The sequence below is a fragment of the Erpetoichthys calabaricus genome, chromosome 12 (assembly GCF_900747795.2).
Source record: "Erpetoichthys calabaricus chromosome 12, fErpCal1.3, whole genome shotgun sequence".
NCBI classification, from domain to species: domain Eukaryota; kingdom Metazoa; phylum Chordata; class Cladistia; order Polypteriformes; family Polypteridae; genus Erpetoichthys; species Erpetoichthys calabaricus.
In genome coordinates this window covers 84,608,524-84,635,681 of record NC_041405.2, presented here as the reverse complement: position 1 = coordinate 84,635,681, position 27,158 = coordinate 84,608,524, and the positions used below count along the sequence as shown (strand labels likewise).

The 27,158-nt window shown below is 39.9% G+C and overlaps 1 protein-coding gene across 1 annotated transcript in view; it reads right to left on the bottom strand.

Moving 5' to 3' along the window:
• fhl1a (four and a half LIM domains 1a) overlaps positions 1–636 on the bottom strand; it is a 58,742-nt gene extending 58,106 nt beyond the window's left edge. The window contains exon 1 of the mRNA XM_028815782.2: positions 470–636. The gene's annotated coding sequence lies outside the window, so the exon portion shown is untranslated. The remainder of the gene's footprint in view (positions 1–469) is intronic.
• Positions 637–27,158: the final 26,522 nt, after the last annotated feature.

Here is a 27,158-nt window from a genome sequence, read left to right as displayed (position 1 = left end):
ACCGACGTTACCCCAGTCCACCCATTACTGAAAATGCCTTTTCGATTTCAGGGCATCCACAGGTCATCCTTGGCAATAGTCAGCCAGCTTGAAAAGCAGGCTCTGCGTCCGAGCGTCACTTCTTTCTTTCTGAAGTCTCCCGGGGCAGCGAGTGCGTGACAGTACTCACCTGGCCGGTATGCGGTATTCGTCAGTCCTCTTCGAGCTAACTAAATGGAGGTAAAAACGGACACGTACGCTGAATGTGTTATTTTACTGAATTTTATTTTATTTTGATTTGGGTGCAGTCTTAAATAAAGAAACAAGTAGAGTGTCAGGTGCCACACGTCACTTTGCCGTCTTTATTTAACTTGGCAAGACTTTATAAACTAACTTGTCGTTACCGTCATTCGTTGCATTTATTCTGCAGAGCAAAAGGCACAAAAGTCACAGACAACAACAAAAAAAGTCGTCAGTTTCGAGCACTTACCACGTCTGTTAATATCGGCGTTCTGGGGCGCACCCGCGACTCATGCACGCGCGCGTCTGGGGCTGCAGCCGCGACACTCGTAGGACGCCCGCCGCTCAAGGAGTTTAAGAGGGCGAGCGAGTGAGAGAGAGGAGGAAATGTGCCGACAGGATGTGAGACACAGAAACCACTACATTCATATCAACAATGATCTCAACAAGGAATTTACGAGCACTGCTTACCATTGGCCAGACAGCTAAACAAAACCAGAACGATTTGGAGAGGCTACGCAGGGAGAAAGGGGAACCCGAATCCGGTCGCCATGTTCGTAATGCGGATGGAGAAAACGTTTAAGCCCAGGTTGCCATTTAATTTGAAACGAACACTTGAGATGGCCTGGTGCCTTGGACACCACTCTGTGGGCAACTATTGCGTTATGGTTAACAGCTTAGTTTTTGCCTCTTGGGCAGCAGCTGGAAAAGGTGCTGAAACTGCAACCAAAAGGATGCAGGCCCATGTATGGCCATTATCTTCAATAAATGCTGCAAATGAGCTGATGTTGATGGATCTCTGTTTTCTTCTGCTTTATTCAGTTACACTAAGATCTGTTAATCATGATAGCAGTTGTATGAACCTTAATTTACTGTACTTTATTTTCCTAAGTGTATTGTAGAACTTCATGGAGAGCACTTTGAGTATTGAGAAAACCACTATATATATGTAAATATTATTTTTATTATTATTATTAAGCCCTGATGCAGCACCTGTTCTCAGTGAGTTCATGAAGGAATGCCCAAGATCTACAAGTGCTGAGATAACAGATGTGAAACAAATTGCCGTACCACATGAAAACTGCGTGTGCCACAACAACAAAAACAACTATTCTCTGCTTTGTTGAATCCAGGCATCCATAAACTTATAACTTGTTACTCCAATTTGCATGAATTGGCAGGAAATGGATTACCTCAGTCCCAACCCTTCTTGTTTTTTGCAGTGAGGAGTTGAGCTTGATGTCAGCTACCATACCATATTCAGGAAGAACTGTTGTAAAGACTGAGTGTTGCATCAGCCAAGTCAGTGATGACTTCATCATTGAGTTAGCAGCAGTATGAGATTGCATTCCATCAATTAAATGAGCAGTTTCAGAGTCTGCTGCAGGGTAGCCTATGAAAAGGGCAAGCCTTCAATAGTCAAAACAATTTCCAACTAGTGTGGCTAAAGTGAACCACCTTAAAGAGTAATGAAAAGAGCAAGAATCAATTAGGTCGGCGCTGGCAAGCACCAGACAGCATCACATTACTGCCAGGAGCAGAACAAGAAGAGGATCTATGATCTGACTCAGCAAAGAACCAAGCAGTGCAGAGACTGGAAAAAGTGCCATGTTGGTCCTCTCTGATATGTGGATGGAGAGTTCTGAAACTGAGATCTGGGAGCTGAAAAGCCAGGTGCAGTGTTAGTTCAGGAATGAAGACAGCCAAGAAAACTACTTCTGCAGCTCCACACAGGCAGGTTCTTCTGCTTACATACAGTATATTTGTCAGATCACCACCCAGAAGTGCAGCATCTACAGTATATCTCTGCTGCACTACATGACAGTGCTGCTATCAGCTTGAACTTCTGTACTAGTCAGTGGGGACAATAGACCTCTCAAAAGAGTTGTGTAATGCCACATAGAGATGCATTACCTGAGGATGACTTCATCAATGAGTCAGCAGCAGTTTGAGCTGACATTCCACCAGTCAAATGGGCATCTTTATGAACCTATATTATTCTGTCTATGATTTCTATTCAAATGAAGCTAAGCAAGACATCCTTCTAAGGATAGTGACCTAAAAGAGCAAGGAAATGAGCAAAACTCCTTTGGGTTGGTGCTTGTAAGCACCATGCAGCACATAAAGTATGACAGATTGTACAATGACGTGCCATCTTCAGTACTACATGTTCACTCAACTATAGACTGCCTGACTGAGGCCCATCCTTTACATTACACAAGTCATGTCTATTTCATTTAGCCTTGCATTAACAGTCTGATTTCGATAGATAGATAGATACTTTATTAATCCCAAGGGGTTAGATTTTATGTGGTGGTGGTTTGTTCATGATACTACCTATGACACTGACATTTGTGAAAATCCTTTCCACTTATCTCAGCCAAACAGCTTACATTTAATTTTTACCTCAACAATTTATCGACAAATGAAAAATATTCCCTAGATATTGAGTTTTTAACAAAGCACAGCAGTAACAAAAAAGCAACATAGATTCATTTGAACTTGCAGCATATCACCAGACTACCATATGATGTCACTTGAACAGTCATGTAAGTTAATGGGTGAAAGATTCAAATTAAGGATTTATTATATCATGCCAAATGACCTGAGTCAAGTCAAAATTCTGTACATTCTGTCAGTGGTTGAACAGTTTATAATATGTACATTTAAATGGACAACAGATGTAAGTACCAGACTGTAGTGGTGAAGTAGTTGCTGAATTTTAGGTAAAACTGTTAATTTACTAGTGATGTGAACCAGCTGGGATTAGGTATGAGCACAGATACAATTGTTAGGCTGGGGATATATGCCACATGACGCATGCACTTGAGGATGCTGCTGCTCTGCAAGCAGTGTACAGTACTGATTATACTTGAGTGTGTACATTAAGTAATTCTGGAAGATTCCACTAGGTGGCAGTGCGATAAATCATCACAGTGAGTGTCTGGTTTCGCTGTGCTGTGAGTTGACAGAAGAATGATGTTAAAGATAAAAGTTCTTTGCAATCTGATGCTGTTGCAAAGGTGCAAAAAAAAAAACAAAACACAGCAATAGCGATACAGAAGATGGTATGTGAGACCTTAATGTATCACGTCATTCCGATGTGGAATATGCAACACTTGTATTGCCTATGCAAGAAATGGATGAGGAAAAGCACCATGAATACATTTAGATGTCAGCATTTAGGTTTGAAGATTTGTTTCATTGCATCGAACCATTCATCAAATATTGAAGCATGCAGATTTGTTCTGTTGGAGCTGCATTGCAGCTTGCAGTCACATGTCGATAGTAAACAATGATGCTGATATGATGTACCAAAACCTGAACACACACTTGTACACCCATATTTTTGCTGGTACTGCACCTTGTACACTTTTCGCCTTAATTTCTGACATCATGCTTAGAAGACTCATCAGAAGAACGCCAGGAAAGCCTGGCAGCCATGATGCATGTGGGTAAGCGTTCTGAGCATCTATATATATAATTCACTAAGCCGACGACAAGTAGCCACCCATGGAAAGCATGCCGGAAGGGGCGTGGATTCACTAAACCGCCGACAAGTAAGACGCCAATGGCGCACGCAGGAAGGAGCCACGCCCACCAACTCTACGACCATTGGATACACCGAAAACTCGCAGAGCCACGCCCACCAACTCGGACGCGACACCTCGGAAAACATGCCGTGATTTCTGTTTGTCTGTGCCACAGTCCACATGCAGCTCTGAGCCACGTTGACTTTTCATTAGTCAACCTCAGTGGAACCTTGGTTCACACAGAGGCAGCGCCAGAGAGAGACAGAGGCACACACACAGGCAGCGCGAGAGAGAGCCGCACGCACACACACACAGGCAGCGCCAGAGAGAGACAGAGGCACACACAGGCAGCCCGAGAGAGAGAGCCGCACACACACACAGGCAGTGCCAGAGAGAGAGACAGATGCACACACACAGGCAGCGAGAGATAGAGCCGTGCACACACACAGGCAGCACCAGAGAAAGACAGAGGCACACACACAGGCAGCGCGAGAGAGAGAGCCGCGTACACACACAGGCAGCGCCAGAGAAAGAGGCACACACACAGGTAGCCCGAGAGAGAGAGAGCCGCGCACACACACAGGCTGCGCCAGAGAGAGACAGAGGCACACACACAGGCAGCGCGAGAGAGAGAGCCGCGCACACACACAGGCAGCGCCACAGAGAGACAGAGGCACACACACAGGCAGCACGAGAGAGAGAGCCGCGTAATCCTTTAAAACTGAGGTTAAAACACAATGAAGGAAGCAGTCTTTAAAAACCAATAAGCCCTGTGCCTCTTTTTCATTAGCGTCTCACCTGCTTCACCGATGCAGGCCCTGCAACAGTCGAGACGCTCTCTCAGCAGCTGACCTTCTCTGTGCCTGACTCCACTACTGTCAGTCGCATGATTAAAAATGGCCTTTTGAAGGGGAGCTATGGACCCGCTATACCACAGGAACACATTGCCTTCGAGCCTGCTCTCGCTCACTCTAACATACCGGCTTTCTCTCTCTCTCCTCACTCGCTCGCACACTGCACAGGGGAGAAATGCCCGCAGCACGACTCCACCTGGAAACCGTTTCAGCCACACTTCCATGCCCCTCGCTACGCTGTGAGTGCGATGATTATTTATTTAAAAATGGCCTTTTGAAGGGGAGCTGTGGACCCGCTATACCACAGGATCACCTGTGACATTGCCTTCACATTGTTTTCCTTTTATTTATGATCCCATCGAGCAGATCAGACACCCAGGCAAACAACACTGAATAATCAATAGCTGCAACTACTTTGCCCGCCCCAACTCCTCACCTGAGTCGGTTTTGTCTGTGTTCAGCAGTGTTTTCCAAACTCGGTCCTGGTTAACCCCTGTGGATGCAGGGTTTTGTTCCAACCAGATTCCTAATCATTAATGCCGGTGAAACTCATCCGGGATAAGTTGGTTTTTCAAACGCAGCCGTGCAGCAGATTAGTCTAGCAGGATGTACTAATCCGAGATGAATGCGCGCCCCCGCGCTGAGTGAAAAGCCAATGTATATTGAGTCTAGAAAACATAATCAGCAAGTATTTGATAGGCTGCAACAAAATGATGAAAGAACGGGTGCATTTTTTTCTCACAAGCTGGGTGAGTGGGTGTTAGTTAGTTAATTAGTTACTCGAAGGATTTCAAGATTTAATATGCACAAGCGGTAACACTGCAAAAGCAGCCCAAACCAGAAAAGACGGCTGGCAAAAAGTGGCTGACAAATTAAACGCGTGTGCATTGTACTTACTGAAAGCAGCGTTACGGATTTTGCAAATGTTCATTTTTTCCCTCTGCTTAAAAAACATTAAAAAAGCGGCGTGATTATGCGGCGGCGATGACAATTAATAAGGCACAGGGCCAAACTTTCAAAAAGATATGCATGTATCTGCCAAAACCAGTGTTCAGTCACAGATAGTTGTATGTTGCTATCTCCAGAGTTCCATCTTTTCATTCACTTACTGGTATGCCTGCAGGAACACGTGCAGCGAGCGAGCGACACACACACACACACACACACACACGCACGCACACATACAGGCGCGCGCGACAGAGAGAGCGCTGGACACATAAGAATAATAATACTTCATTACATTGATATACCGGTGTTTTCAATATTCAAAGCACTATCCACACAGGGAGGAACCGGGAAGCGAACCCAAAATCTTGCACAGTCTCCTTACTGCAAAGCAGCAACACTACCACTGCGCTACAAGGCAGTTAAAGAATGCACCGGGCTCGATTTTGTTTTCACTTCTATTTGGACAACTGTGTCGTTCAGGAAGTGTTCACCCATCAATACATAATTATGCGGCGTATACTACACCGCGGGTTGGCTAGCGGGTCATATGCTCACACTGATTACGTCCCTGCCCTTTGTACACCCCCCCCCCCCCTCGCTTCTACCGTGGTCGGGTGACTTGGTGGATTATATATAGAAAAGCAGCCAAAACCGCAAAGAACAATGAAAAGTCTACGTGACTCACAGGTGCATGTGGACTGTGCAAACAGGAAAACAACTGAGGTGACGAGTTGGGGGTGGGCACATGAGCAGGCAGTGCATACTAAACGAGAAATCAGCAGACTAGCATGATGGAGGGGGCGGAATGGGCGTCCTTCCCCTCTCCTCCCTTTCCGCCCTCCGTGCCCGAGCACCTACCGATTTTTTAAATGTTAATTTTCTCCCTGTGCTTAAAAATCATTAAAAAAAGCGGCCTGATTATGCGGCGTATGGATGCCGCGGGTTCGCTAGTGGAGTATAAACCAGACCTAAGGAATACGTAAGTATTCTTTGGAGGATTGCTCAACTTACTGTTCATCATTAGGACAGCAGTCTCACAAAATGTGAAGTAAAGTCACTGCTTCTTTATATTTAGGGTGGTCGGTTGCAGTGTTTTGAGCAACTGGTGAGGATTCCCTTCTGTGCTTCATTTGAATGTGTGCTGAGCATGGGCAAGGTCTGAACCAGTGCTGAAAATGGAACCAAATGAATGGCAGTAGTCTTTCTATGGATACAGTGACATTCGATCAAATTGTCTGGGTTGGGGGTTCCTGGGTTCCCCCATAAAGATTACTGAAGAGGTGCCTGTGCTCACCAGTACTTTAAGAGGTGCTGGCACTCTATGTTGAAGAAGAGGTGCCATTTTTGCATACTGGGAGTACCAGCCTGCTTCAAGCACTGATCGGAACTCATATTCTGGGATAACTACAGTGCCACAGTGTCATCCCATATCAAAAATGCATCATCAAATGTCATCCCTAAGACTTGGCCACTTTCCTCTAAACACATTTAAACTAGAGATTCTCCCATTGTGAAGTAACACTAAAACAACAGCATGTTATGTAATAGTGTAAATAATTCTAAATTCATGGCCATTTTCTCAGCTAAGCACATATTCTATATTATAGTTCTCATTTTCAGCTGTTTGTGAAACCCAGTTGAGCCTGTGCGAAACGTGATACGGCAGATTACATCATAAGAATTTAAAGAGCTTATGTTAAATTGTTTTAAATCCATCTAATCACAAAGTGCACAGTCTCTTTTCAAGGATGTAAGCAGTACTAGGGTGTTGTACCGTGTTAGCCATTATGAATGTAGAGAAAAGCCAAGCAAAATGACACCTTTTATTGGCTAACTAGAAAGATTACAAAATGCAAGCTTTCGAGGCAACTCAGGCCTCTTCTTGCCTGAAGAAGGGGCCTGAGTTGCCTCGAAAGCTTGCATATTGTAATCTTTCTAGTTAGCCAATAAAAGGTGTCATTTTGCTTGGCTTTTCTCTACAAGGATGTAAGCATAAGCCATTATTCCATCAATCCAGTTTCTAGATAACTTGTCTTGATACAAGCTAAGCAGAGTACAATATTCTTACATCTTCAAAGCGGAGCCTGCTCATTTTCTCCATGTCTGTGTGTGTTTTCTGTGAGTGCTCTAGTTTTCTTCTACATCCCATGGATACATTTTAAGTTAAACAGAGGCTCTAAATTGGCCATATATGAATGAGTATGACTGTGTGGATCACCCATAATTAATGGACACCCCATCTAGGGTTAGTTTTTAAGTTTTTGCTCCAGATGTAGCAAGAAAGTCTCTGGCGTCCTCAACTTTGTACTAGACTATGTGACTTTAAGAAAACGGACAGACCATTTGCAACATATCATCCACAATAATTTTTTTGCTGTTAGTTGGTGTCTTCAAACTGTACAACCACCAGACATCTTCATTACTGTTATGTCTCTGAACTCAGAAGTTCAAGGTTGTTTTGGAAGTATGCTTTTGCGTTTTAAATAGGGACATGGTATAGAAGAATGCTGCTGAAACCAGTTCAGAGGCTTGTGGTAAAACATTTCCATTAAGATTTATCATTTGTAGTGAGCTAAATCTAGCCACTTGCAAAAGTAAAGCCGTCTTTTAAACAAAATTGCCTCTGTCTGATGCCATGAAAAAAATAAAGTAACTGTCATGTAAGATTTTTAGCCACAGCCACCCTTTCTGCAGATATTAAACATCAAAGAAAAGGGGAAAGTAGAAGCCAACTTTTTCAGTATTTTTTTTTTTTTATTTCAAAATTTTGCAGGGCTTTAGTATGTTTTCTGTCTGGTCTTTGAAAACCTGTACCAGAACCATTCTTTACTTTTGAGCTTATTTCAGTAAAGGCAATCCATCCATCTACTGGAGTCCATTCGTTCCTTGAGCATTGGGCTTAATGCAGGGAGCAGCTCTGTATGGAATATCAGACAATCGCAGGGCTCATTCACACACAGATGCACACTCATTCATATTTAAGTGAATATAATGTGGCTGATTAACCTTTGAAAGGATTCAGAGCAAACACACATGGACATGGGAAGCATGCACAAACAACCCAGCTAAATACCAGACCTCAAGGTGTACTTATGTGTTAACAGCTGTTCTACTGTAGTGTGTGGTACAATAAATACAATAAAATAATAACTGATTACTTAATAAAGAGAAGAACTGAGAGTGTGAAGTGTATCTTGCAGAGTCTTCATGAGCCTGTATGGCTTTTCAATAGAATTAGAGATAAATTTCAAGAAAATAATAAATGTCAGACAAACAAAAAGACAACAACAACAACATTTATTTATATAGCACATTTTCATACAAATAATGTAGCTCAAAGTGCTTTACATGATGAATAAAGAGAACAAAAAGACAAAATAAGAATTAAAATAAGAGAACACTAATTAACATAGAATAAAAGGAAGGTCCGATGGCCAGGGAGGACAGAAAAAACAAAAAACTCCAGACAGCTGGAGAAAAAACAAAATCTGCAGGGGTTCCAAGGCCATGAGACCCCCCAGCCCCCTCTAGGTATTCTACCTAACATAAATGACCTCAATCAGTCCTCATTGTATTCAGGGTTCTCATGGAAGGACTTGATGATGACGGTCACGTGGACTTCTGGTCTTTAATCCATCAATGTAGGGACATCACGGTGCTTTGATCAGGTGGTGGTGGCACAGGTCGCCACTACAGAAAAAATGGAAAAAGAACAGAAGAGAGAGTAGGGGTTAGTATGGATTTTGGAGCCACCATGAATAATAATGATAATTAATTGAATATACATAGCATGAAGCTGAATGCAACTGCCAGAATCTTAACTAGGAAGAGAATATCTGAGTACATCTCTCCAGTTTTGATGTCACTACTTTAGTTACCTGTGTCATTTAGAATTGACTTTAAAATACTGCTTATAGTTTAGAAAAGCCAAGCAAAATGACGCCTTTTATTGGCTAACTAAAAAGACTACAATATGCAAGCTTTCGAGGCAACTCTGCTTATAGTTTACAAAGCCTTAACTAATCTCACTCCATCCTATATTACAAAATGTCTTTCACCTTACACTCCAAATCGTAACCTTAGATCTTCAAATGAGTGTCTACTTAGAATTCCAAGAGCTAAACTTAAAAGAAGTGGTGAGGCAGCCTTCTGCTATTATGCAACTAAAATCTGAAATAGCTTACCGATAGAAATTCGCCAGGCTATTATGGTGGAGCACTTTAAAAGACTGCTAAAAACCCATTACATTAACATGGCTTTCTCATAGCTTCATTTTAATGTAACCCTGATATTCTGTATATGCATTTAATTATCAATTTGTTTCATGGCTCCATAATTCGTACCAACCCCTACTTTCTCTGCTGTTCTTTTTCTGTTTTTTCTGTGGTGGCGCTCTGCGCCACCACCACCACCTGATCAAAGCACCCTGATGCCCCTACATTGATGGATTGTAGGCCAAAAGTCCACATAACTGTCATCATCAAGTTCTTCCATGTGAACCCTGAATACAATGAGGACTGATTGAGGTCATTTATGTTAGGTAGAATGCCTAGAGGGGGCTGGGTGGTCTCATGGCCTTGGAACCCCTGCAGATTTTGTTTTTTTCTCCAGCCCTCTGGAGTTTTTTTTTTTGTTTATTCTGTCCTTCCTGGCCATCGGACCTTACTTTATTCTTTGTTAATTAGTATCACCTAATTTTTATATTTTTTCTTTTTTCTCTTCCTTCATCTTGTAAAGCACTTTGAGCTACATCATTTGCATTCAAACGTGCTATACAAATAAATGTTGTTGTTAATGTTCAACTAATGTGCACAGTGCATCATTGAACTAAAGCTATATAACAACTGAAAGCACATGCAAATGTACTGATAAGAGATTGGAGAAGCTTGAATTCCTCTCTGTGGCAGTTTTTGCTTATAATAGACCCTTATCTTTAAGTAAACAAGTGAAACAGCTTTCAGCATAGTAGAGTCACTGCAAGTTCACCATTTCACAGAAACATATCAGTCACCCTTCAGGTCAGGAATGCATGAATCAATGTTTACAATGCTGCCTTACCCAATCACTCTCCATGTGTTTCTACCCACAAATAAAGTGGGTCTAAAACACAGTGTGTATATTCTGGGGTTGGGCAATAAAGTTTAAAATACATGGATTTATTCAAATTAGATCTAAAGAGAGATCTGGCCTGAAAATCATTTCCTAGATGCAGATTTCATAAACAAGAATGAAAGTCCATTTTGTTTATGCTAACATAATAATGAGACACCTTTGTCTAAAATAAATGGAAAAACAAGTGTGGACACGCAAGGAAACCGTGCAATGGCAGCATTATACTCAGGCTACTAAATATAGTTTGTGGGTAACTCCTGCAGCCATGGGCTTCCATTGTAAACAGCCTTTTATACTTGGATGTATTTAGTACACTGTATTAATCTGTATTATTTTTATTTTCTTATGACCTTTGGAGTAACTGTTATTAGCTGGAATTCTGATTTGACTATTTTTGCATCAAATCTATTATTTTGGAAGTGACCAGAGGTATGAAAATGGTGTATTATTGTTACAACAAGTTGATCCACATATGTGATTTACTGTCTGACAAGTCATCTTGTATTTTGCTGTTATTTCTTTAGTCAACTGCATAATGTTTAAATTGATCATTTTTGTTCTGCTAAATACTGTGTTGGGTACAAATCTAAATCGTTTATTCATAGGCTGTAAGGAAGTTAAATATTTAAGTTTAAACAAGCAGGGATTAAGAGATGACATGGTAGAATTGTTCAGAATTAATCTATATAATGGGTAACAGCTGTTACTTTTAACCAAGTTTTTCAGCGAGAATAAAGGAGCACAGATGAAACCTGGTTAGGGGTAAGTTTCATTTTCAAGTAATTCCGACTGAAAGGTTATAATTTTGTTTTCTCATTAGGAGCCATACAGTAGATATGTAGACTAAGTGACCATGTAGTATGATAACTAGTATTACTATGGGAACTTTCAGAGTTGAAGATGTTTTGCAGAGGAGAGGTGTATAGGGATTGACATGCTATGTTATGTTGAATGGCCTAATTGCTCCTATATTCTTATATTGGTTTATTTTTTAGAGTGAAAAAATAAAATACAACTCAAATAGGCAAATATAGCTCAAGTTCATTAATGTTGAAGAAAAGGAAAGTCCAAAATGTAAATTCGTTCAGAATCCAATCCTTGAATTCAAAAATGGGGAAACAGGGAATCTAATTCCATAGAAGTCAGTAAGACACACAAATTAGCCGTTGATTAAAGGATATTGGAAACTTTCTCCCATCACAGCACTTCATGGACCAAGCTGAACAGCCAGGCAGTCTACCATGCCTACTGTAGTAAACTCTTTCATAAGCCAGTTAGGTATATTACCAGTCAAATTATGAATTTAAATGGATAAGTAATATAAACACAATTAGTACAGAAAAAAACAGATTGTTTGTAAATATGTTAAAGGTAATGGAACTAATCCCACAATTGTTTTATAGGACATAGAGTATATGAATCGCATGCCTCAGATGTTAAATGGACTCTGCAGAGGATAGTGAATTTCCAAAGATGGTTCCAACTATGATGGGTAGGGTATTCCATGACTGTGAGATCAGGGATGGGAATTGCTAAGCAGTTGATGATGTGCAGCTCCTGTACAGTGACCCCATGTGACACATACTGCAGGCTAACTACAGAAATGTACAGTAGCCCGTACATATGGTATGACTACAATCTGGAGTAACACATGGCCTTCTAAGCCAAACCCACTGTTCTGAATGTGATGCAGATCACAAGTGTGGATGGAGGCCAAGAGTGGTGTAACCCGAGAACAAGATCCAAAGTTGTAAACCAAGCAGGGTGCTGCATTTTGAATGTGGTAATGTGGTCTTATGGCGCGATCTGGGAGTCCTTCCCAAAAAGACTTGTAGTACTCCATGTGACAAATGATCAATGTTTGGACTAAATGTAGGCTTTCTATGGAATAAAAGACCATTAACTAGCTGCAGAATTTGGACAGTAAAACACTGATACCAAGGGACCATTTTATACTCCTTGTGTACAGCACACAACATCTACCATTCTATGAAATAGAATGAGCTGATGAATCTGTGAAAATTTCACTGGATTTGTCATTAATCTGAAAGTATTTGTGGTTAGTCTGGATGAGAAGAGAATGTAAAAAGTGAGGTAAAATTTATGGGGCCCTTTTCTTTGGAGAAGTAGCTTAAGTATCGCAGAATTAATAACAAGGAAATTCACTGTTTTTCATAGGCATGCTCATCTAGGCAAAGATCTGTTTATTCGATTTTTGATTGTTGTTTTTTCAGTGTCCTGTTATTACATATGTGAGACATACAGTAGGGATAGGCTGAAAGTGGACAAAATCTGCTTATAAGGAAAAAAATATACAAAGTTCCATTATGTGTACCTCTAGAGAATTTCAGTAATATGCAAGACTATATAAATTAGACAAAACATTAGAAGCTGTTATGATCCCAGCTGGGAAATCTAATTTAATTTCCTTCAGAAAAAAGGATGGTGAAAAGAAACAAGAGGCTACATTGATTGTTTATTTAGAAAAGTGTGTTCTTCATCCCAGTGATGTGTTTTGGGGGTCACTGGTGCTATCAAATGATGACCAATTTTCAGTTCCTTCAAGTAGCCACCAGAAGGGGAGGAGGTGAGGACAGAGCATGAGTGTCACCATTGTACCTCAGGCGGGACTTGTTCAACTCCAAGAATACAAATGGAAGAGCTGTTAGTGATTGTTTTACCTCTCCTTCCTTGGCCTATCCTAAAAGGAGGAGAAGGCTCCACATGGAGCAAGGTCATCAGTGGATTCCCTCAGGGGTCTGTCCTTGGACCGTCACTGCTATTGTTTTATATTAATAACAGTGATTCTGGTACAGGCTCCAGCAGACCCCTGTGACCCTGTAGTTAGGATATAGCAGATTGGATAATGGATGGATGGATGGATGTTGACTCTATATTTTCATTGACTAAGCAATGTACAGAAGCATTTAAAAAGACAAATAAAATGTTAGGTTATTTAAAAAAAAATGTTGAATATAACTCAAAGGGCATTACGCTCAAATTCTATAATGCAGTAGTAAAGCTGCATCTGGAGTATTGTGTGCACTTCTGCTCACCACAGTTCAAGAAAAACATAGCAGCACTTGAAGCTGTGCAGAGAGAAGCAACCAAGTGCATCCCACAAGTTAAGGACATGTCCTACACTGACAGACTCAGAGAACTAAACCTGTTTTGTCTCGAGCAGAGAAGACTGCGTGAGGACCTCAGCCAGGTATTTAAAATCCTCAAAGGCATTGATAAAGTAGAACCAGCAACATTCTATCAGCTTAAGGGTGAATCACATACTCGGGGACATCAGTGGAAATTAAGGGGGAGCGCATTTAACTCTGAAGCCATGAAGTAATTCTTTATTCAAAGAGCTGTGGAACTCTGGAACAAACTACCAAAGACATGCAGTCAAAGCAGAAACCTTGACAGCCTTATAAGAAGAATCTGGATGAGATATTGAGGCAGCTTAGCTGTTAGCTAAAGAAATGTGCATGGTGGACTGAATGGTTTCCTCTCGTTTGTCAAATTTCTTATGTTCTATGCTCTTTTACATCTGTCCCCTTAACACACTTACTTTACTGGTGTATTTAAGCAGAGCATTGACATTTCCAGTATCGCAGCATCCAGTGTAAGAGGTGTCCTACCCTGCTTCCAAAGAGTTTATATCTCAAATGCAATTTCATTGGACTCTTGTGTCTTTTTAATTAACCAAAGCACACTATTGCAGGTACTTTTTATAGTATATGACAGCAAAAACAAAGAGACCAAAGTAAATCACTTGGCTTTTACTTCATCAGGTTACCATTTTTTAAATATCATGTTTCTCTGAAATGGAGAACTGCACTAGGGAACAGCTAGACAGGGCTCCAGCTGATGTGAAGACAGTGAAGATGTGTAATATTGTGTTTTGTACCACCCATGTGAATAAGGTCTGTGGTGTCATGTCACTGCATTCTCAGGCCAGCTCATTATTGATATTTACAGTACCTCCTTTGATCATTACAGCTGACCATCCTGCAAGATGTGAGCTATACATAGGAGGATTAAAGGGGCTAGCAACCTTATTAAACAGTGGGTCTGACAACAAGAGGACAAGAAGATGGGGCCAGAAGCAGTCAGAGATCTGGTAGAAAACAAGTATGAAGCAGTAGATGATCACATGGTTAAAAATCAGGGAAAATGTTTTGATTACCGATTATTAATGTGGGCAAAATTGCAGAGAAAAGAGGTGATTAAAAAAACTGAAAGCAAGTATTCAAAACTGGAAAAAAGGTAAAAAAAAACAAACAAACAAACCAAGCACATGATACGTAGAATCAAAGAGCCTCAATGGCTGATCCATGACAGAGGTCAGAAGCTTAGGTATGTTGGCAATTAGAGAACAATAACCTAACAGGTATTCATTTGTTTGCTTTTTACAAGTGTTACTGAAATGTGAAATCCCACTGGCTACACACATAAAGAACTGGATTGTTCATTCATTTAACACATCAAGTGCAGGCAAAAACGTTGGCAGGCAAAGTCAGAGAGTAAGGCTTTGTAGCCCATGGCAGTGCTTCATCCTTTCCTGTCACACATTGCTTTCAAACAACAGACACACAGTATCTGAAACTCAGAATATAACATACAATTGAGGGTATCATTTACAAAATTAAAGCAGATAAAATGTTAGGAACAGAACTAACTGTGTGCAGCTCTACAGTACGATATTAAAAATGGACTGCAACATTAGAGTGAAAAAGAATGAAATGATGAAAACACATCCCCTCCCCTCCAGAAGCACTGATAATGCCGACCACAAAGATATCAGTGCTGACTGGGAAGGCTTGGAGGGCTTTGCAATCTTACTCACTGCAAAGTCATTTCCTTTGGCTTGAAATGAGACATCTTAAAATACCAACATACATGCGATCATTTCAGCAATGCAAACCTTGTCAACTGCACAGGGTCTTAAATCGTTAACTCATCTCATCTTGCAAACAGAAAAATGACCTTTTCTTCACCTGGTGCTTGAGGATCTTGAATATAACGTTGCTCTTCTGAGGTAGTTTTATTTCCATATGAAATAATGCAGCAAGTGTGTCTTTTTCATGGGCACTTGGAGATCTAAAATTAAAAAAAAAACTTAGATCTTGTAATGAAAAAACATGTATTTTAGTATATTTTTACCCTACTATTTAAACAGTATGTATTCTTGTATAAAAGTAACGCAAGCTAAAATCTATCAACCTATTTAATGAAAAACCACAAACCCTTACCTTGGTGACATCCACTTGGAAAAATATAACTCTCCAAAAATCACTTGTAGGACATCGAATACCCTCAGGGAACCTACGGAAAAAATGTTTTGACAATAGGCAGGAACTTGCCTTGATAAGGCTAGTAAGGTGCTCTTATAGTGCCATCAATAATATTAGATTAAATCTATCTATCTATCCATCCATTATCCAACCCGCTATATCCCAACCACAGGGGTCTGCCGGAGCCAATCCCAGCCAACACAGGGCACAAGGCAGGAAACAAACCCCGGGCAGGACGCCGGCCCACCGCAGGGCACACACACACACACACACCCACACACTAGGGACAATTTAGATAGATAGATAGATAGATAGATAGATAGATAGATAGATAGATAGATAGATAGATAGATAGATAGATAGATAGATAGATAGATAGATAGATAGATACTTTATTAATCCCAATGGGAAATTCAAATTCTTCAGCAGCAGCATACTGATACAAAAAATAATATTAAATTAAAGAATGATAATAATACAGGTGAAAAAAACAGACAATAACTATGTATAATGTTAAATATTAACGTTTACCCCCGCTGGTGGAATTAGAATTTAGAATCACCAATACACCTAACCTGCATGTCTTTGGACTGTGGGAGGAAACTGGAGAACCCGGAGGAAACCCACGCAGACACGGGGAGAACATGCAAACTCCATGCAGGGAGGACCCAGGAAGTGAACCCAGGTCTCCTAACTGCGAGGCAGCAGCGCTACCCTCTGCGCCACCGTGCTGCCAATATCTATCTATCATGTGCCCACATTCCAATGAAACTTCATTTAGAATCCACAATTAGTATAAAGTAACATTCACATTTAAGTGAGATCCTCGAAGGGGAACAACCTCACACCCCCATTAAAATCTGGTACACTTAAGCAAAGGCAGTTACAGTAGGATAAAAAAATGGAATAGTGCTGATACAAACATATATACCATATAAACAAGTAGTGTCATTCTTTTTGTAGGTTCTAGTCATAGAAAATGTATGCAAAGGGTAGTAAATTAATGTCAGTTAATAGCAAAACAGCAAGACAAATAAAACTGGCAGTTGATGAAAGATGCAAAATATACAATACAATACAATACAATTTATTTTTCTATAGCCCAAAATCACACAAGAAGTGCCGCAATGGGCCTTAACAGGCCTTGCCTCTTAACAGCCTCCCAGCCTTGACTCTCTAAGAAGACAAGGAAAAACTTCCAAAAAAACCCTTGTAGGGAAAAAAATGGAAGAAACCTTGGGAAAGGCAGTTCAAAGAGAGACCCCTTTCCAGGTAGGTTGGGCGTGCAGTGGGTGTCAAAAAGAAGGGGGTCAATACAATACAATACACAGAATATGGAAAATTCCATTTGATTTTTTTTTTCTTTTGGCTGCCCAGGGCCTCCCTGGGCATTAAACAATAAACTTCACTACAGGGTACTGTCTGTGACTGATTGAATCATGCAGTCATTTGCCAAAGGTGGTGCCATTGTTCAGTCCACTTTGGGGTACTACGAAATATCCAGGAAGAGTAAACTGGTGAAATCAGTACCACACAGAAAAGAGAAACAAAAAGGGTAAAGTTGGGAACAGTCAGTCGTGATTGCCACATTTATAGATTTTCGACAAAAAGACTCCCACAAGTACTTGGGGATCCACATCAATGACAGGATGGACTAGTCTTGTAACACAGAACTATAATTGAAAGGGCAGAGCAGGATCTTTTTTCATAAGAGACTGCATATTTAATGTGAGTAATGACATCCTTCACATCTTCTATAACTCTGTGACTGCCAGTGTGGTTTTCTGTGCTATGGTGTGCTGGGATGGTAACATCATTTCAAGAGAGGCCCACTGAAGCAAGGGTAGGCTCAGTTATGGGTCTCACTCTAGACCCCCTGGAAGTCATAACAAAGGATAGAACTAATACAAAACCGAGTGTCATTATCAACAATGCTGCACATGCCCTCTCTGACATACTAACACTGAGAACATTCAGCCAACAAATTATTCAGCAGAAGTGGGTCAAGAAACTGTACTGGGGCTCCTTTATACCAAACAGTAATATGTCTGCACAATGCCTCACTGGGACTGTGACAGCCAAGGCAGAAGTTTACTTTCTTTTTAATTTTCTTGTTTTTTAGTCATTTTGATGTGTGTTCAGACCATAATGTGTATAATGTCTTTCTATTTATGTGTTTATTTAAAGAGCTTTTATAAAATGTGATGTTTCCCCCTGGGGACAAATAAAGTTTTATCTATCTAAAAGAAAAATGGCATACATTAGTATAACATGAATTGCTTTAAAAGCAGCTCGGGTTTTATAAGGAATCTAAAGAGTATGACTAAGCTACACCAATTTTTTTTTTTTAGAGATTTGGCAGTTTTATTCCTTCTAAAAATCCTTGTTTGTTGTAATTCACTTGCTTACTAATTATCACAGAAGCAGCAATGAAGTAACTGCTCCTGTCACTGGCCCTTGTGTCTGCTTTTCGTTCCCAGGAAATAATTGAAAAAAATGAATACCACTTATGCAATTAACCGGCCTTTTCCTACTCTCGTTTATAGTCATGAAGATAATTCAATGAGAATGCTGTATTTTTTTTCATAGGTTTCAGTCTAGCTCTCATTTTCTTCTTTTTATTTCAATTTTTTATAGAGTGTCTCCAAATAATGATAAATAGAGTACACAGGCATTAAAAGCTAAGGAGCAGTGGAAATTTCAATAATCTTTCCAACTGCTTAAATAGCAATGACATTTAAAAAAACAGCAAAATATCATGAGCTGGAAGATTTACTCGTGTGTTTTTTTTAATTCCTGTTAAAGGTAAACATTGTGCCCTTTTATAATGACACAATAAAGCTTTAATGCAGTATTTTAGAGTCTGCTTAATTAGGCTATTAGTTAAAATTAAAAGCAGGTCATGGCTGGAACAAAAACCCACAGCCACTGCAGTCCTCCATGGCCTGAGATGAGCAGTCAGGTCGTAGGACTTACTCTCACATTCATGCCTGCTGGTCCAATCTGGAATAACCAGTTAATCGAACAAAAAACACACGTCTCTGGGGATGTGGGAGTACTCCAGAGTATCAAGAGGAAGACCTACACAGACATGAAGAGGATGTTTAAACAACATACAGGCAATATGCAGGCGTGGGATTTGAGCTCGGGATGCTGGACGCACAAACCTCGAAGAACACCGCTGGCATGAAATTTGGATGATCACAGGGCCGACTAGTAAAAAAAGGGATGTTCACTGCTGTTCTAGTTTGGCCTAGTTGTACAAACTGGAGAGGCTCCGTAATGATCCTGCCTGTCTCGATTGTGCAACCTCTGAAATTGGTCAGTTACTTCGGCAGCCAGCTAAATAAAAGTCATTTTTCCCAGTTATTTGTGAATCATCTGACGATCTGTCTTAGCAGAAATGGCTCCGTGGCTATATGAGCTTCTTCTCTGCTCCCAGATCCTTCCTGACAAGAATAGTTAAGTTATGCTGAAGGGGTAAATAACAACCACCATTTTATTTGCAAATGTATAGATTTGTTTATGTAGGAATGTGATTCTGAATTCTGCGTTGTGTGGCCTTATTGTATGGATGATGTACTCATCATGCACTCTTATTTTTCCTCCGATATGTAATGCTGTTTGATTTACTGAGTGAGTAAGAATTCACTTTCTCTTATGTTATATGGCAAATAAAACAACTGTTACCACATTCATTTCTCTGCAAAACCTCACTGGCAAGGAGATATTTAAACAGAGGCAGAAATGGAGTGCTTAGTAAGGACTATTGGTGTGGGCAGTTGGACAATTTATCATGCGATGACTAAAGCAGGCAGGGCTCTATGATTAGACAAAACAGAAAAGTAGTGTTGTTGTTGTTTGTTTTTTTTGTTTTTTTAATTGCTATTATTGATGTTTTTTAATGCCACTTGGTGATCATCCCTTTTCTCTGCAAATTTATTGTTTGAATGCAAGATCTCTGAAGCTATTTTCTTGCCTGCAAGAAGGGTATCTAGAGATGAGTTCATTCCAAAAATTGGTTTCTAAAGACTATGCAGAAATTTCATTTTCAGTTTTTAATTGAACGGAGGAGAAGAGCTTTGTTCAAATGTTGCTTTCCAGATATGCATCTATTGCTAATCCTTTTAAGAAATGATTAAAGGATTCCAAGTGGAAGAGACAAACAAAGGCTAGACCCGAAGTGTTTGTTCAGGAAAATCAACAAAGATGAACATAGTTTTAAAAATGACTGTAACTGAATAAGCTGTGAAAAGTTAGGTGTTATTTATAGGATTATAAGAAAGCAGGAACAGAGGTGGCACAGTGCCTGGACTTGTTGCCACTGAGCTACAGGACCATGTCACTTGAATTGCAGTTTCATATTCTTCCTGTGTTCCTGTGGTCGCTTTTCTATGTACTCTGGTGTCTCTCTCTTGTGTGTAGAAGGTCTGCAGTGATGCTAAAGTTCCCTTTGTGTGTCACTTTGGGAGCTCCACAAAGCTTTACTGTATATTATTATGGGTTTGTTCCTGCCAGAGCTAATTTCTGCCATGTGCCCAATATAACTAAGCTAGGCTTTGGCCCTCCATGAACTTGAAATTTAGAAAATAGATGTATGGATGGATATTAAGAAGCAAGGCTGCTCCCAGACATGAATGTCTGAATGGTTACTTTGTCAAATTCCTCCTGTTTGAGATTTGTGCCCTTATATGGAGCTTCAAGCATTCTCACTCGCTCGCTCGCTCGCTCACTCGGCCTTTCCAAAGAATCTCAGGGTAATCCACACCTTATGTGGAAAATGCCACATTTACGCAAACACAACGTTGCTTAGTGCCTTTGTGATCTTTTCAGTTTTCAGAGGAAAAGAATCCATCTGCAAGCATTCTCTGATCAAGGCGGATACAGTGATAGAGCTGTTTTCCAAAAATCTTCTGGAGTACAGCTGTTGGATATGAACAATACCTCTGTTATACAGCAGTGATTTGTGAAAGTGTGTACAAGAAATCTCATGCAGAGCAAGTCTTCAACATATTTTTTAAAGGCAAGCAAAGGAGGGAAGCCTGTGCCATGGTAACAAGTGCTTTTGTTGCCCCTGCGTGTGCCAAACGGGGATTTCCTAGGACGGAAGACTTAATGTCTCTCTCTGTTTTTTGCATGATCTTTAACTGTGTCCTTCTATCCATTTTCTGAGCCCTTCTTTCTCTTTACAGGAAACTATACTGGCTGCACTGGTCGCAAGACAAGGAACAACCCAGTCTGTTTGTTCCTTTCTGAAAAGGTTGACCCCAAAATATACAAAGTAAAACATTTCCAGGCTAGCATTTGTTGTACTCACCAATAAGACATCAATGTACTCCTTTCAAAAGCCTACAGTGGAGAATATTGTGGAAGTGTTACTAACGTCAGTATCTTCCATCTTGACTATTGATATTAGGAGCCCCTATCAGCATTTGGCATAAGATCTCCATCTCTGCCAAACGCTCCCTTGCCTTCAAGCTGACTATTCAAAAAGATAATCATTTAAATGATCATTATTAATTTTATTAGTAATTTTCTATCACATAATTTTTAGTGAAAGGATACACGTAGTACTGCATTGGAAAAAAAAGGGAAAATCAACATAAATACCCTCATGACCTTTTCCAACATAATCCAGCCAAGCAGGCCCCTCGAGACTTGACTTGTTTGCTCATTATCCTGTTTTCATACATTTTTCATTAAAATGTCACAAAAAGGAGGAAAAAGAGACAAAAAAAGGATGGCCACACGCCCAACAATCGAGACTAGCTGAACGCTGGCAGTCAGCAGGTCACCCACTAAACCTCTATGGGCTTGGCAAAGTTTTCCAGCATTATTGTATCCCGCCACAGCTCAGCAGCTTAAGTTACTGGACATTGCTTAACACAATTCACAGCTATCAAGAAAAAAAAACACAAAGATAACATTAATATGATAATTAGAACAGGCATGATTACTGAATAACTCTCCGGTTAGGAGGACCATAATGCATTCCAGAAACATCTGCAGAATAACAAATGTTCTTCTGAAAAGAGCAAAGAAAACTCTCCCAAGAGCAGACTATACTGAGCATGCAACAGGCATTTTTCTCACTCTTCTTTCTTGTTTTTTTGTGTGTAAATGGTTCCTAAACTACATATGCATTTCTATTTAATTATTTATGTATTTATTTATGTATGTATTTATAGGTATATTTGCTTACTAGGATTTTCTAAACATTTAAAAGGACAAAAGACAATGGTATAACAGTTAATATTGCAGCCTCAGGGTGTGTGGACCTTAATTCCTTTCCTGGGTAAGAGTTTACATGTTCTACTTGCATTTTACATATAAAGCAAGCTATTAAAGACATTTAACTTAACATGAATACAAATACAAAAGAACAATCAGTCACTATACAAGCAAATTTATGAAACTAAATTATTAAAAAAAGTAAAAAACTTAATGAGAAAATACCCTTACTGTGCACATTTTTAGGAACACTATACTAATAGTGGGTTTTGCTCTGAAAACAGCCTCAGTTCTTCACGGCATGGATGTTGGAAACATTTCTTTGAGATTCTGGTCCATGTTGTCATGATTGCATCACACAATTTCCGCAGATTAGACAGGACATTGATGCTTCAATTCTCCTGTTCTACCACATCCCGAACTGTTTTCTACTGGATGCAGATCCGTTGACTGGGATGGCCACTGAAGAACACTGTTATGTTCGTGACACCAGTTTGAGATGATGTTTGCTTTGTGACATGGTTCATTATCATGCTGGAAGTAGCCTGTGGACTGTGGTCATGAAGGAATACACATGGTCAGCAGCAATACTCAAATAGGCCTTGGCATTCAAGTGATGATTGATTGATATTAACAGGCCCAAAAAATGCCAAGGAAGCATTCACCATACCATTACACCACCACCAGCCTGGACTATTGGCACAAAGTAGGTTGGGTGCATGGATTCAAGCCATCTGTACCAAAATCTGACAATACCAGCTGTGAGCAGGAATCAAGATTCATCGGACCAGGCTACGTTCTTCCAGTCTTCAGTTGTCCAGTTATGGTGAGCCTGTGCCCTCTGCAGCCTCTGCATTCTGTTCTTGGCTGACAGGCGTGGAAAGCAACATGGTCTTCTGCTGTTGTGGCCGTGCTGCTGCCACATGACTGGCTGATTAGATAATTGCATGGATAAGCAGGTGTACGGCCATTCCTAATAATCTGCTTAGAGTTTATGTAGTGGAGGTTGTTATAATGCTGTGGGGCCACTGGCCCTCAGGCCTTACTGAAGATAAGTGGCATCACAAAGTTTATTCAGCATCACAATATTCAAAACCTGGCTGCCCCTGTAAGAAAGCTAACGGAATTTCCAGCATGAATCTGTTCCTACACATACATTAAATCAACAAAAAAAGCTGGCTGTAATGACATTTTGGAATGCCGCTCCTGGTCTCAAAATTTAAACCAGATTGAAAATCTCTGCTGGGAATTCCTGAGGATCTAAGGATATCAAGAATATGAAAAATTTCTTCAAGTTTATTAAACATTCCACTCCTTCAGTTTTCTAACCTGGTAACCCAGTTCAGGGTGATGAGAGCCAGAGCCCATCCTAGCAGCACTGGGCACAAAATATGCACTAAAACCTGAAGGGGTACCAGTCCACTGCAGAACACATTCGTGCACAAAACAATATATAGTGACTCACATTGTCCTAATTTAGGGTGGTCAGTTAATCTGGCCTGAAAGGCTTTGTATGGGAGACACTGGGACAATGAAGTACTCATTCAAACTGGTGATGAACACATTGATTCTATAAAGGCCATGCCCAACCCAGTACTTTTGAATTGTAAGGCAGTTAACCAGTGCACTACTATGCCACCCACCATTATGGGAAAAGGCTTTGTGTTCTTCCAAAAGGGACTGCACCAAGTTCTAGATTCTGGTGTTGCATGGCCAAATGGTTAGTGATACTGCCTCTTCTCTTAAGGAGAATGGGTTCAAATCCTGGCCAGGCCACAGTTTGAGCAAAGTTTGCTTTTTTGGGTTTTTTGATTTTTTTAGGCTTCTGTGGCCTGCCATGAAACTGGACTGTATTAAGCAAGTTTGTAAAGCTTGGCATTGATGATGGTCTTTACATTTGCTTGTAAATGATCATATTAGCATAAAAGCCTTTTATCTTTGCTCTTTGTTTTGTAATGGGTACCAATAATTTTTGAGCCCACATCGAAGTGTTTTTTCTAGACTTGATTATTGTAATGCCCTCTTCTCTGGTCTTCCTAGTTGTGCTACTAGAAGTCTTCAGCTTGTTCAGAATGCTACATCTAGAATCTTGATAAAAACAAGAAAAACATCTAGATAGAAAGTAAAACAATTGTTTATAATTTGTCTTCTTTTTTAAATGGAGTGAACAAGATCTGGAGATAGAAATAACACTCTCTATTACAAAAGAAAATCTTGAGACGAGACTATTGCCAAGAGATTTTATCAAGTCCTGCACACAGTCCTCTCACCTCTCATTCGTGTGAATGCTTTTGTCAAACACAGTTCCTGCACTCTCAACTCTTATAAATTTTTACGTTTTCCTCATTTTAAGTTCCCAATAAAACAGACTTATTATGTCCAAATCTTATTAAAGAATTTCATCACGAAGGGTTATCAACAGAAGAAATGAGTACAAGGGCAATCCTAGCACCGAGAAACAATGAAGTCAAACGAATTAATGCAAAAATTGTCAATCGTTTACATGGCAAACTGGGTAAATGCATATCAATAGACTATGCTGAAACAGTTGGTGGTGATCGTGCGGAAGATGAAAACATAAACTTACAATATCCCATAGAATATCTACAACCGTTAACACCATCTGGTCTTCCACTGGCTGAATTACTGTTGAAAGAAGGAGGTATCATAATGTTATTGCATAATTTATGTATGAGTGATGGGTTATGCAGTAGGACAAGATTACTGTGTTTCCCTGAAAATATGACAGGGTCTTATATAAATTTTTGCTCCAAAAGATACACTAGGGATTATTTTTGAGGGATATCTTATATTTATTCATGTACAACAATATTCATTTATCCAAATACAGTCATATCATCTTCTTTTGGAATATCGTCATAACCTCCACATTCAAAGGCTGAATTTCTTGCTACTCCAGCCGCTTTTAGGATCCTCCAGGATTGGCGTGAGTGCTTTGATGTTTAATGAGTGGTTCAATGTGGTGAAGCTAAATGCTGACATACAAATGCATTCGTGGTGCTTTGATATTCAGACGTTGCATATTCCCCATCGCAATTACACGATACATTTTAAAAGTCTCACATACCATCTTCTGTGCCGTTTTTTTTTTTTTGCACCTTCACAATACCATCAGAATGTACAGCGGTGTAATTGGGCCACAGAGAAAAAAATAAGGACATAATAAAAATGTCTAGTTTACTTTATCATTAAAGCAGACCGTCATAAACGTCATCTTAAAACTGACCCAGTTGTTAAATCGATACGCGCTTCAAGGGCTTCCTCCTAACCTGACAGCAGCGGCAAGCAGCATCGCTACTATTAGATACATCCGGCGGCGCCGAGAGTGGCAGCCTTTTCAGCAGCTCCGTGTATGACTGTATGTGTATGTGTACTTTTCTACTTTTATTTTTCTATTTTTATTTATTGATCACTTGTGAATTTCCCATTGGGATTAATAAAGTATCTATCTATCTATCTATCTATCTATCTATCTATCTATCTATCTATCTATCTATCTATCTATCTACACAGAACACATTAAATTTATAATATTCCAGCTCTGTGCACATTTAGAATTCTTAGATTTATACTTGATATCACATTTATGACGAAATGCATTAAAATATGTATGTTACATTTTACAGATAAATCGTTAATTTTGTTTAAATAATGAATACTGTTAATAGTTACACATATGGGGTGGCACGGTGGCAGTGGTATCGCTGCTGTCTCGCAGGGAGTCACGTCCCTTGTGATCCCTGCCTGGAGTTTGCATGTTTTTCTGGTGGCTTTCCACAGTGTGCTCAGTTTTCCATCCAAAGACATGAAGGTTTGGGGATTTGGTGAAGCTGCAATGACGCCAGTGTATGTGTGTGCTTGTGTTCCCCTTGCAATGAGCTGATGCCCCGTCCAGAGATTTTGTTTCTGTCTTGTGCCGATGCTGCTGGAATGGGCGCATCAACGAACTGATGGATGTAATCATTAAACATCCTTTTCAGAGATATTGTGGTAAGGTGTCCTTGGAATTTAATGGATGTTTCGGGCACACGCGTCGCATCACGTGAAGTATAAACCTGGCCTTAGGCGCCTTACTTTCCAGCTGACGATCTTGACTAGGGCTTATTTTTAGGGTAGGGCTTATATTACAGAGCAGCCTGAAAATCATGCTAAGGCTTATTTTTGGAGTAGGTCTTATTTTCGGGGAAACACAGTAGTTGTATTCAAAATTGGTCGAACAATTCTGACATGTAAAATTTTAACAGGAGACAAGAAAGGTAATGTAGTACATATTTCATGGAAAACATTAGACACCAAAGGAGATCTTGATATGCCATTCGTATTAAAACATTTACAGTTTCCCGTTAGAATAGCTTTAGCTATGACAATTAACAAATCACAGGGGCAAACATTCGAAAAAGTCGGTTTATTTATTAGAGAGAAAGAAATGCTATTCACTCACAGGCAGTTATGTCACGATGTAACTCCAAACACGGAATCAAAATTCAATACGATATTGACGAAAAGTTAATTCCAAATATTGTTTTTACTTAAGTTTTACAGTAAAAGTGCAAGTTTAAAAAGTATTTGTGTGTTAATTTCAAAGCCAAACAGAACGAAAATGTATAATGCAACAAATACCTCTAACGCAACATGAAACATCATTTTCTTTCAATTTATTATGTTTTACTATTTTTTACTATAGTTAATTACTCACTGTAATGTAAAATAGTTAGATCTATTATGCATATGTAACAATTCCCATGAAAATAACAATCTGTCTAAATTGTACATCCACTTCCCCATACGCAAGTGGCAGAGCCACAAAGTGGCTAGCACGTAGCATCCGCCTGGGAGTTGGCGAGCGAAGCGAGCTGGGGCAGAGCCCCCTAGTCTCTTTAAAAAAAGTTATGAAATAGAAGACAGTTATGCAGTTGTCTAATTTTGAGTTGAGTTGTCTAGTTTTGAGTCTA